This window comes from Centroberyx affinis, unplaced genomic scaffold (genome assembly GCF_046629955.1).
Source record: "Centroberyx affinis isolate AG114_WGS23_722 - 3 ecotype Tasmania unplaced genomic scaffold, CSIRO-AGI_Caff_v1 ptg002236l_1, whole genome shotgun sequence".
Taxonomy (NCBI): Eukaryota; Metazoa; Chordata; class Actinopteri; order Beryciformes; family Berycidae; genus Centroberyx; species Centroberyx affinis.
Window position 1 is genome coordinate 1 of NW_027280532.1, and position 13,674 is coordinate 13,674.

Sequence of the window (13,674 nt, forward strand, 5' to 3'; positions counted from 1 at the left end):
TTTATTTTGTGTTTTTTCATGTGATGTTTTGTTTTGTTCCTCTCACATTTTCTTGTGATGTTCAGTTTTTAAAAGATATTAAGCTGAAGATGGCAAAAAGAAAATATTCTGTTCTTTTATTGGAGTTTGATGAAGCGGCTTTCAGAAGCCAGTTTCTCTCTCCGTGGTTTAGCATGAAACACATGAAGCACCAGAGCAAAGATGATCATTTGATCCAAAAATCAAAAACTAAATAAAACAAAAGAAAAAAAAACAGAACCTAACATGCAGTGGAGAGGAGGAGAGACCGGCCGACCAGACAGGAAGAGGTTTGTTCCAAAATCAATATCCACTAGTGACGGGACGATAAATCCAAATTCAATACATCTCAATACAGAATGTGTCAGTGCGTCTGTTGTGTCAGGAACATGAATGGTGATATGAGCTCCATGTTATTCTGCTGTCAGGAACATGAATGGTGATATCAGCTCCATGTTATTCTGCTGGTCAGGAACATGAATGGTGATATCAGCTCCATGTTATTCTGCTGTCAGGAACATGAATGGTGATATCAGCTCCATGTTATTCTGCTGTAGTAATCACTAATGAGACTCTTGACCATCACAGTTTCACAAGCTCTCCATCCAAATTATATTATTGTCACTTTGTAATGACATTTTTAAATTGTTGTTTACATTCTAGCAGCCAATGGCATCGCTGGAAAGATCTGAGTCTCAGAAATAAACAGAATTCTGAACCTCAGATCAGTATTGAGTCGTATCATGAGATCAGAATATCGTCCCGTCACCAATATCCAAAATGATCGATCCCATAAAAAACAAATTCTCGTTGTTTTTCCAAGATCTAAGTAACAAGGCGTTGTTTTACAGACTGGATCCTGAGGATTTTAGAGATATTGAAAGGTGAACTTAGGCGATGATTTATTTCCAAAATGGATACACAGCATTTTGGAACAGATCTCTTCAGATTCAGTCACCATAGAAACAAACTGGACAATCATCAGATCTCATCAGATCTCATCAGAGCTGAGCGTCTCCTCACAGCAGCTGTGAGATCAGAACAACAGAGTCAGTCGTAATGTTTTTAGAGTCTATTTTTAAGAAACTGTATGATTATAGCTGTTGCTTTTCTATTGTCGGGTCGATCGGCTCTTTGAACCGGTTTGTAATTTAAAAAAAAACGATTCTGCTTTTCTGTTTTTAAGCAGCTGGGAAATCTGCCGTCTGAATTCAGCAGCAATATTTTAAATCGTCTTTCAGTTCCCACCATGAATTCTAGTTGATTTCATCTTCCCAAACACAAACCATCCTCCATGGCTTCATTCACCCCGACACACACACACACACACACACACACACACACACACACACCTTCGTCCTCCCAGCAGCTCCTTCACTAAACTGCACTGAAAGAGATCTGATCTGTTTTTCTGCTTCTGGACTTTCTAAAGAAGAACCTGGTCCAGTCTGCCTACCTGCCTACCTAGAAACAAAGAGATCAGGCTTCATCTGATCCCACAGTGAACCTGCAGCTCCACCTGCTGGCTGTGAAGTGAAGTGCAGATTGTGTTTTATTTGAACAGAGTTTCTGTGTCAATTCACTCTCTATTCAAACAGTTCAGGAAGAGGGTTTTCTCAAAAGCAAATAATACAAAATGGAAATATTCTGCCATAAATCAGTTAGGTGACTCTCTACCTGAAGTGCATGGTCTGAACACACAGACTGATCCTGTATCCTCATTTATTGGGATTTGAAATTGAAATTTACTTGAATGTGGAAAAAGTTGCATATTGCAGCTTTAAAGAAATGTGATGAATATTTTTAATAATAATGATAACAATAGTAATAAACTTGAACGTGATACCTGTTTGAACTTTGTAAGGCACTTTTCAAAAACAAGAGTTTACAAAGTGCTGAACAGAAAGAAAACGAAATACAAATAAACAGTACAAAGTAAACAAAACAATAGAAATAATACATTAAAGCAGGTTTAATAAGACGAAAGGCCGTGCTGTACAGGTGATTTAAAAACTAACAGCCGTTCTGACATTATGTGGTAAACTGTTCCAGCTGGTCACATGTTCAGCTGCTGTCTGTTGATGTCAGTAATCAGAATGCTCCATGTCAGTTAACAGCAACATCACTCTTCTTCTTCTGCGAGCCTCACAGCAGCAGAATCAGAGTTTGTTGGAAGTCTGAGTGTTTCCGCCTGTTCCTTCTCTCACTTAGTTTCTCACCTAAAGCTCGGAGATTGCGGCAATCCGACACAAAATGGAGGGCGGTGACGGTAAAGCCTTGTCTGCCTGTCTGGGGGAAAGACGTCTGAATAATCCCACACAGAAAGTGAGACATTAAACTCCTCACAGAGACGCAGAGCAGAAGTAAAGCTTCGTCTGGAGCGCGCGCGCTGCAGGTTTCTCTGCTGTGTGTCGGCTCCGCTTCTGGCAGAATTCATTTCCATGTGCCACTGCAGATGCATTTACATGGAGGTGTGTGTGTGTGTGTGTGTGTGTGTGTGTGTGTGTTTTGTCTGGTTGTTGTAGCAGCTTTATCTTTCTGGAGTATTCCACCAGCTGTTGGTTTGAAGCGAACACGACAGTAAATTCATTTGCACATTAATTCCTCTGCAGTGAAACGCTGACAGCTTCATAATCCTTCAGCCTCCCTCAGGGAACAACAGAACAAAACTTTGTTCTTTCTTTCTGTGGTTTTGCCTCCTTTGGTTTCTTCAGTCGATGATGTCACTGCAGTAACATCAGGACCAGCAGTCATCAGGTGGACTGGAGCCTGGTCAGTCAGTTTGTCTGCAGCTGATCAGTCTGTTCTGAACATGCAGCTGCTGAGTTTCAGATGGAGCCGTCTGTCTCTGTGCGGCCGGCAGGTTTCACCAGGTGCAGAGAATAAGGCTCAGTCATTGGCTGAGGAGATGAGTGACACACAGTGCCACCTGGCTTGTGGTTGGCTAAGTGAAGAGGGGGCGGGGCCACTGTTGGCAGTCTTGGAGGAGGTGGAGCCAGCCTTGGGCCCTGATAATAATAACTTTATTACTGAATGTCTAACTGATGTCTGTCTGAATTTGAATTGGGAAAACCAAATTTGAAATTATAGTTAAAAGTTATATTCAATATTAATCACATTTAATTTCAATTGCATTCAATTTGAAACTGTGCCTTACAAATTCAAATTTTGAAATAATTTATATGGCAAATTCATTTTTTAGTTCAAACATTGAATATGAGCATGACAAATTTGAATTTCTGCATTAGAAATGTATTTCTTCTCTTACTGTAAGTCACTCTGGATGAGCGGCTGCTGGCACTGATGTCTTCACTCAGTTTTCTCACTTGACCAAAGCGCGTTTCCAGCAATAAGGCTTTCATATCCAACATTTATACAACATGAAAATGAATAAGGGAAGCATTGCAACAATCCTAACACACACACCACTAGCTTTAAAATTGTACTTCATGCATACTATATTTTCTCCTGGGAAAAAAAATAAAAATCAACTCCATATAATTGTGTACATTGTTGTAAAAAGGACAGTGTCTGACAATTATGATACAAAAAGGAGATACATTTCATGAAAGTGCGACAACAAAAAAGTACAGCGTTTTAATTCAAACCATCATCTGTTTGTTTCTCAACCAAAAGCACGCATCTTAATGAAAGCAATATCACATAAATAACATTTTCTGGAGAGCAATATAGCTTTGTAAAAGAAAGGTCTATTGAAACTATGCATAGAGTTAAATGAAGTTAGTGAATTTGATTTGGGTGAAAACATTTGCTTTGATGTTTACAGTGTGTGTGTGTGTGTGTGTGTGTGTGTGTGTGTGTGTGTGTGTGGGACAGAGAGCTAGAGAATGCTCTGTATCTGTGAGCAACATATTTTGTTTTCAATGAACTCGCAGACAAACCCAGACCAGGTTTTAACTCCAGACTGCTGGGAGGACGGACTCCTTTTTATTCAAGGTTTGCCTTTTTTGTTGTCCAATAAGTTACTGATACTCATAACTGATAACTCATAATCACATAAGACATTACAGAAGGATCTAAGCACAAATAATATGGTTATTATTATTTTTTTTAATCAGCCATAACCAGAATCAGAACCAGAATCAATAATTTTTATTTTTTTCTTGGTGACTAACACAGCAGCACAGTTCATACTGACACACATGATTTATACCTGCAGAAGGATGAATAAAAACACAGTATGGACAGAAGACTATGCAGACAGACAAAAAGATAAAAACAGACAAGCATCATAAATATTGCACAGGTTTGAGCTCAACAGAATATGAGTTATATTCTTTATCAGCTAACATAAACTCATTAAGAACACCCCCCCCCCCCCCCAAACTATCTGTAGGGATTTGTAGCCTATTAGTAATTATATAATCAATATAATCCCTGTGTTTCATGTCTTTCCAGCCACGCCGTCTCACCTCATATTCCCCACATCAGTCTCTCAAGTTCCAAAGCACAGTAGTGAAACTGTATTTCTGGCAAATAATGAAAGTAACTTTAGCCATAACTGAATGTCAAGCAATAATGTAAATGTTGTATTTTTATCTTTGTTCTTTGTGTATAGTTTGAAATATGGCATGTCAATGCAGATTCTAATTTATCAGATTGTTTTTCTGTTAAATCCTGTGTGTTTGCTTCCTGTTTGTCACTTTTGACAACTGAGCTGAATCACGTACGCTGATGACGCACCGCTCTCCCTCCATGCCTCGTTAGTTTGTCCCGCCCCCTCTGTAAGTAACTTTATATATTTGTCTGTATAGGCCACAGGAAAATACTGCTATAGATGCCTACTCAGCGCAAAACATTTTATCTGTTGATTGATATGCACCATAATGTATAATATCTGTTTTGATATGCGCTGCTCTCTTTTAGATTTAGTTTAGCTGAGGAGTGAGCGGCTGTTTGTGTTTTACGGTGTGTGTGGTGCTAGGTTACCTTTCGTGAGCAGGTTCTTCATTTTACCAACTATGCCACTCTATGTTTCTTTGACTTGACAGGGTATTCGACACATTAAGATGAGCAGTTATTATGATGAATAATTATCATAATATGAGAATCTTATTGCCCAGCATGCACCTGTATCAGCGTGCCAGGCTCGGGCCTGTTAATTTTCTTTGTCTGTTTAAATTGGTTAGCGATGATAGCGTTGGTTTTGATACAAAGTAGAGCTGCTGCGTCCGAAATGTCTTTAAAAAAAAAACCCAGAGAAATGTATTTGTTTGATTTGGGCTTAAAAAGCGTGTTTGTGTTGGGTTCTGGGGTTTCTAAGCTGTGTCAGATGTGATTGTGAGAACACGTTGTTGACAGGGAGTCAAACTCAGATCAACACGGATCTTTCTAGCATGTCAACCAGAATGCAACGGTGCAGTCAGTACCATGCAAACCACATGAGAAGCTGCAGAGGAATTCAGATTCCCTGTTGGATGTGGGGAAATAATCAGGAGGGAAATGAGCAGCTGCCAAATGCAGGTGGATTCTGTCTGAAAACTCAGCAGGTGATCAACCATCAGCTGGAGGGTCTTTACTGCAGAATGGAGCTTCAGCTCTACAAACATCTCAGAGGCAGAGATCATCTGACTGAGTTAAACCTCAATGGGAAAAGCCAAAGAACAACAATTTTCCAGAGCAAAAGTTAGCTAACAGGCAAACTTGAATGGTAAAGAAGGAATTCTGGTCAAAATTTAAAACTATAAATGGCAGTGACATCTGTTTTCATTCCTTCAGCCCATGGCATCATGATGTTGAAGCTCAGCAGCTAGCTAACTAGCTTACCTATTTAGCTATAGGCTAGTATGGCTAGTTTGAACTTGAAGGTCAGCTAGCTAACTAGCTAACCTAGATAACTTAGTAGGTAGATTGTATTGTTTCAATTGTATTGACACAATGCAACGATTGTATTTTTAGGCTTCATAATATTAGCTTCCTCCTCTCTTACCTCTTGACTTTTTCACTGAGCTTCAGTCTAATGTTACTTAGCCAGAAAAAACTGAGGTTCTTTGGCTCCACCCACTGAGGTTTAACTCAACCAATCAGATTATTTCTGCCTCCAGAGCAGCTCTGCCTCTGATAAATGTTTCTAAATGTTGCTAAAAAATACAGTCTGCATTCTTTTCTATTATTGAAATCTAGTTGTCTGGTGAACGAATGAAAGAGTCCGGTTCATCTGAGGAGGAAAACACTTCAGTGGCTGCTGGGAGAAAAGTTATTTCCTGTCATGGAGACATTTAAAAAACAAAAAAAACAAAAACAAAGACAAACTAAATTATATGCAAGTATTACCTGTGTGTAGTGCCATGGTTTAATTACTGAACAGGTGATGTTCATTGACAGTTTGACTTTTCTCTCACTTCAGTTCAGACATGAAGGACGAGGCCAAAACAAATGGACAATCTACTGAAATGTTTTGCAAGGTGGATTCAATTTGTGTCCTTGTTATTTAAAAAAAGAAAAACAGTCTAACTCACATTTGATGGAGAAAGGTCAAAGGTCAACATGTGACAGTTTTTGGGTTTATACAATGAACAAATGAAATGGTTTGGTTACATTTTGATGTCATAAATTTGCTACTGATCTTGAAGTCGTGACGTTTGAACGTTTCCACCAGCTTTCTGTTCACATCTGTTCTCTCTTTTTTTCCTCACAACAGAAACCTTGTTCCTCGTCCGATACAGAAATGCAAATATAAGTATTTTGATTCATTTTGTAAATACGATTGTAAAGAATAAGAAATTTAATGTTGTCTTTTAAATACTTTTCATTCTACTATGAATATTGTTATATTGTAGAAGCTGTACCTTTAATAAGTCCTTTATCAGAGGTGCATTGGACACATCTATTTTTGATGTGTGTGATGTATGTTATCCCATAATAAAAATGACAGCTTGAGAGAAAGCAGCAACCGATGCGCCATCTCCCGTCTTTGTTTTGTGTCAAATATATTTGTGTATGTAGTCCTGACTCTGCCAGAATCAAACATGTTAAACATGCTAAAAGAAAACATGCTAAAAAAAACACGGTCTCCTCTCATGTAAAGCCTCCAAATGCTACATGCTGTTGTATTTAACAGATTAATGTGTTTTTTATATTACACATCAGTCAAACTAATATCAGCTGAGCTGTAAATATCTTCCTCTTTATCATTAATAGAAACTCAACTGTGAATGAATAATGATGAAGAAAATCAAAATTTCATGAATATGGAATAGGAGGGGAAATGAAAACTATATAACTATAGAAATAAATGCTAAAAATATTGCAGGATGTATATTTTTTATATTTTCCATTGTAAGCATAGCTGACACTTTTTTCCAGAGCGACAACACTGGAATAAACTTCAGTTCCCAGAGCAACATTACAAGCAACCAAAGGTAAGGAGGTCAAAGGTCAGAGCATCTGTCTATCTATGTATCTATGTATCTATGTATCTATGTATCTATCTATCTATCTATCTATCTATCTATCTATGAATTCTAATTTGGTTTGCTCCAGGCCACATTAAACATAAAAACACAAAATCATAAATTTGTACTTGAACAAAAATATACAGAAAAAAAGTAGTAGACCTATATAAAAATATTAAAAATAGAATTTAGGGAATAGGTCTTTTATTTTTTTATTTTTTTATTTTATTTTACAATTCACGCTTCACATAAAACCAAACAGTCAAACAGTCTGAACATGTTTCATCTTTTCTTTGTAGTTAAGCTCCTTCAGTCTCTACATGACAGTTCATGTGTAAATTCAGACTGTAGTTTATTTTACTGCAGCAGATACTTGGTGTGGAGAAATGACTCCAGAGTTTGTCCAGCAGAGGGCGACAGGAGCAGAAGACTCCAGGATGAGAGGAAACCGTTTGGAAAGGTGACAGCGAGTCTTTCATAATGACAGAAACATATTCAAACATGTTGTGATATTTTCCAAAGGATAAGAGGCAACTTCAGCTGTTAGTTGAAAAATTGAGAACTCTGTTACAAACTGCATCCTTTATATTTCATTCATTAATTTGTTCATATTTTTTACCTGCTGTAGAGAAAATATGTCCTTTTTATGTGTATGTCCTTTGTATTGATTATCATGTGTTCATCATGTGCTTCCATGTGAGGGTTTATGACTGTCATACATAGAAAAGATTCCATTGTTCCTTAGACACACTGATACCACATCTGCACAAACACAACAGTGTTAGGATCAGGAGACGATGCTTTGTCCGGGGGGGGTCGGCTTGCAGGTGGCTGTCCTTGTCCTTGAATGAAAACTTCACATATATACAAAGACTTCCCGTTTACAAAGAATAAAAAGACATCTGTAGTACAAAATTACTGCATCAAGAAGACATTAAAAAAGAACTAAAATAAAAGTAAAATAAAGAGGGACGTCCATAATTGCAATAGAAGATACTTTCTTCATACAAAATATTTGTTCATACAAAGTCTCGTCGTAAAGGTGGAACAATAAAGTTATAACATAAGTAACCCATTTTTCCCAATTTTCATCAAATTTGTCTTGTACTTGTAGGTACTTGTACTTTGAGTATTTCCATTTTATGCTACTTTGTACTTATACTCCTTGTACATGTTATGTCAATAAATCAGTATTAATATTCCAATAATTTATGAAACATATAACTCTCTAAATGGGGACAGTTTGCATGATGAGTACGTTTACTTTGATACTCTAAGTACATTTTGCTGCCAGTACTTATGTACTTTTACTTAAGTAAGATTTTGAATGCAGGACTTTTACTTGTAATGGAGTATCTTTACATTGTTGTATTGATACTTTTACTGCAGTAAAACATCTCAGTACTTCTTCCACCACTGCGCCCAACACACAAACATCTGCACAGATCTTCTGATGTAAAGCCAGCTGTTTCCATACAGAGCTGCAGGCTGTTCATGTGTTTGGGCTAAATATAGTCCAGACCTCCATTAACCCTGACTGCTGTTAGACCAGCAGCCTGCCAGCCTGCCAGTCAGTCAGTCAGTCAGTCAGCCAGTCAGCCAGTCAGTCAGTCAGTCAGTCAGCCTGCCAGTCAGTCAGTCAGTCAGCCAGCCAGTCAGACAGACAGTCAGTCAGACAGACACACAGTCAGACAGTCAGTCAGTCAGTCAGAGAGACAGACAGTCAGACACACAGTCAGACAGACAGTCAGTCAGTCAGACAGTCAGTCAGACAGACAGTCAGTCAGACACACAGTCAGACAGACAGTCAGTCAGTCAGACAGTCAGTCAGACACACAGTCAGACAGACAGTCAGTCAGTCAGACAGTCAGTCAGACAGACAGTCAGTCAGACACACAGTCAGACACACAGTCAGACAGACAGTCAGTCAGTCAGTCAGTCAGTCAGACAGTCAGTCAGACAGTCAGTCACACAGTCAGTCAGCACCATGTGCTGCAGCAGGCTGATGCTTCATGCTGAAGATATGCTAATGTGTCTTTCGTCTTAAGGGACATCACTTCCAACTGTTATACACACACACACACACACACACACACACACACACACACACACAAGACACACACAAACAAGAGAAACAATGGAAAATGTTTACTGTAATTATGTTCTAAGGATTTAATGATGTCAAATGATTTATTGTTAAAATTATACACATCTTCATTTGTTTCAGCTTTGCAACTGTTACACACACACACACACACACACACACACACACACACACACACACACACACACACACAGCTGTTTCCCACATGACTCACTCTACATTGTGACTGTGTGTTTCCATGGTAACCATGCCAACAGATCAGACCTGAACTCGACCTTTCTGCTGAGCAGCTGCTTTGTGAGTTTCTGCTGTTCAACATTATCACCGAGTTAGACGAGTTACAGGAACGTTTTGTCATCATTTGGATGTTGGGTCAATCTTGTATGTTGCCTTGATATAGAGAAGCAAGTGATTCTGCTTTCCCATTGGTTCACACTGTCAGACCCTTCTGAATGGTCCCTCCCTGGTTTTGTCCCACCCCAACTTCCTGTTTGAACAGGAAATACATCAAACTACAGAAGAAGAAAGAATCAAGACGCTCTGACCCTCTGCTGCTTCAGAGCACAGAGTCTCTTCTCTTATCTCTGATGACACACAGGCTTTGATCGTCTCCATGGAAACGCAGCCCAATCTCCACGTCACCTCGGGGTGTGTTGCAATCAAATTCCTCCCCTCCTCTCCTCCCTGCCAAGTTCAGTTCCTCCCTGTGGAGGCAGGAGAGGACGACGTTCCTCTGGATTTCAACACTTTAAATCCTCTTCACTGATCTGGAGGAAAACCTCTTCCTCAGAGAGTCAGAGAGAGTCCGTCTGTACTGTGTGATGTCATAATGATACGCTTTGTGTACTTTGTGTCTTCGTGTACTTTGTGGTACTTTACTGTACATTGTGGTTCCTAGTTAGTGTTTGTGGTACTTTGTGGTTCTTAGTTGGTGTTTGTGGTACTTTGTGGTTCTTAGTTGGTGTTTGTGGTACCTTCAGGTACTTTGTAGTTTCCTTTGTGGTACTTTGTAGTTTCCTTTGTGGTACTTTGTGGTTGTTTGTAGTAGTTTGTAGTTCTCAGCAGCAGCAGTGTGACTGAGTCTGTTCTGTTGTTCTGTTGGTGGAAACAGACGAACAGCAAGCCTCGACCCATCTGAGCAACCTGCAGGTGTGTGTGTGTGTGTGTGTGTGTGTGTGTGTGTGTAATAATGAAGTCATCCACAGGCAGGTTTGAACGATTCTGGCTGACATCACTCGCTATATTGCAAAATCAGCGTTACAGTAATACAAAACTTTTTGTTCACAGCAGAAAGACTTGACTGACAGTCTGCTCATGTTTTCACAAGATTCAGTCGTACCATAAACCTGTTTTTACATTATAATCATAGTAATACTAGTATTCTTTCATTTCAATTCAGTTACTTTATTGGCAAGATTGTTTAACAGAAAGATCTTACCAACATGATAAACAGAACTTTAATTAATTTAGCACTTTTAAAAACAGAATAATTAAGTGGTTGATAACAAAAAAGTAAAAAGCAGTGAGCCAAAGAATTAAAATTCCAGGTATAAATCAATAATAGTCTTACAGAAGAATAAAATTGGCAAATTGCAAAGCGATATTAAGTGTACAAGTGAACATGAGAAATGTGAAAATGTGTTTTAGGAGTTGATTTAAAAGAAGACGCTGATTTCTTTAAACTCTTCTCTTCCTCACAGAGTTTCTGCCTCCTGCCTCTTTAAGGCAGACTGAGGTTACGCAACAGAGGAAAGAATGCAGAGTCCAGAGCAGAGAGCTGAACCCACTGGCTTCAGGTTTCTGACAACAATTCATCAGTTCATCATAATCATAAGACTTTCTTTACATATAAAACAAAACATGTCACACACATTATTTCATGCCTGTATGGAAAACTGTACGGCTGAAGCAGAGAGCTTTTTAAAAGACCAAACTACTGAATACAGGAGGCGGATTAAAGGAAGACTCCAGGTGTTTGGTAGATTGTCCGTTGATCAGTTTACACATGAAGTGATGAGAACATAGACACCAAAATCATCCTCGAGTCCCTGGTGGATCGTTGGCTCCGGAGCTCCATGCTAACATGCTAACACTTTAGCATCATCATTTATTTCCAGCATTCTGGTGACTTTTTATGTGTGACACAACAATGAAAATATAGTAGCCTACAAAAAACTACATCTGCATCTTTTCAAATCATAAAATTACATTTTACACATTACATATCATTTAACTATTTAGCTACATTTCACAATGCATATTGAACATAAAGGTCTATACATACAGACCTGTAAGCAGTTTAAGCACTACTGGACTGAGACCGTAACCGTAGTGACTGCATTTTTGTCAGCTGTTCAGAAACAGTAGTGATAGTATCGGGCCCAGACTTCTTGTCTTTTTATTTCTAACAAGTAAAGCAAATTAGCCGCTTTAGAAATTTGACCAAAATATTGGAAAACAGGTGGAGGAGCATGAAAACCAGGAGCCACTGGCAAGTAAGATTTAGCATCCACTATGTTGAGTGACAGTAGCTCCATGCTAACACTTTAGCATACACTATGTTGAGTGACAGTAGCTCCATGCTAACACTTTAGCATCCACTATGTTGAGTGACAGTAGCTTCATGCTAACACTTTAGCATACACTATGTTGAGTGACAGTAGCTCCATGCTAACACTTTAGCATCCACTACATTGAGTGACAGCAGGCTCTGATGAGGAGGGTTTGTCTCATTCGTTGCCAAACATTATCAGACATCTTTACCAAATCACAGTTTTCCAAATCCAATTCTTTGCGATCACCAAATATCACTTCTGATTATCGACTCAAACCAACTGACATTTTATTCTTTCAGATCCTCTGTTTGAAAAGTCGAAGGCATTAACTGTAGCATCAACAGAACAGCATCAACTAGATGCCTGCTGCCGCCTGACGGGTGAGTTATGGTCCAATCAGGCGGCCCGGTGCCTCCGCCTGCTAACAGGACGGAGAAAGCCTGTCGGCGTTTCATTATGCCGTTAAAGTGAATGAGTTGTCGAGTCTGACATGCTTTATCGGGCTTTAACACACCTTTTAGCAAATGAGGAAGCGAGGTGCGCGGCCACAGGAGGAGGGGGGGGTGGGGTGGGGGGGGTGTTGGATTGTGTGGTGATTGAGTGGGGGGGGGGGTGTATTGTGCGGTGATTGAGTGAAGGTTATTTGGGGGTTGGTGGTTGTTTGCATTGGGCTCCTTCTGAATTACTGCATCACTCTTCCACCCCGTCCCACACTGAACAGCAAGTTCAAATGAATTATTAAAAACAAATAAAATGGGATTGGGAGAGGAATGGGGAGGGTTATATGTGTGTGTGTGTGGGGGGGTGGGGGGGTGGGGGTGGGGGGGGCACCGGACAAGCTCTTTTCAATTACCGCTGCCTGCCAGCAGCTGAACGGGGCGCGGCGGATTGGCTAATATTTCTCAGAGTGAGTGATGTGGAGGGACGTGGATCACAGCCAGCGCTGCAGGATTGGGTAAACAAGCCCCGCCCACACTGACAACGGCCTCAGGTGAGTGAGCAGGTGTGACTCACACAGGAAGTGACATCATGAGGCGGGAGCAGCCTGCATCTTTCACTGGAATCATAATGTGGTGATTTTGGGAAATCATGACACACAATTCTGCCATCTGAACTGATGATAAGCTCATTTTATTTAAAAACTCTGACAAAATGAGGTTTGGTAGGAATATTATTTGAAAATTTCCGTTTTGTTTGAGATCACACCTGACATTACCACGGACAAACAATAATTTTATGTTATTTTGCATACGTGAGCCCAGAGGTGTGGCCAAGTCAACTTTGCTCAAGTCTCAAGTCAGTCTCAAGTCTTGAGGCACAAGTCTCAAGTCAAGTCTCAAGTCTAAATGTAGAACAGCAAGTCAAGTCAGAACAAATCAAGAGTCCAGTATCAATTTAATATCTTAAAGAAAAGAGCTGGAAGAGTTTCCCTGCATAAATAAAGGTTAAAAAACAAGTCAAGTGGAAGAATGGGTCGAGTCACTGGATGAAACTTCACACTGTCAGCTCCTGCATTGTTGTAATTTGATGTTACTTTGCAGAACTGCCAGGCTGGGATGAGTCAGATCCACACCAGCTGCAG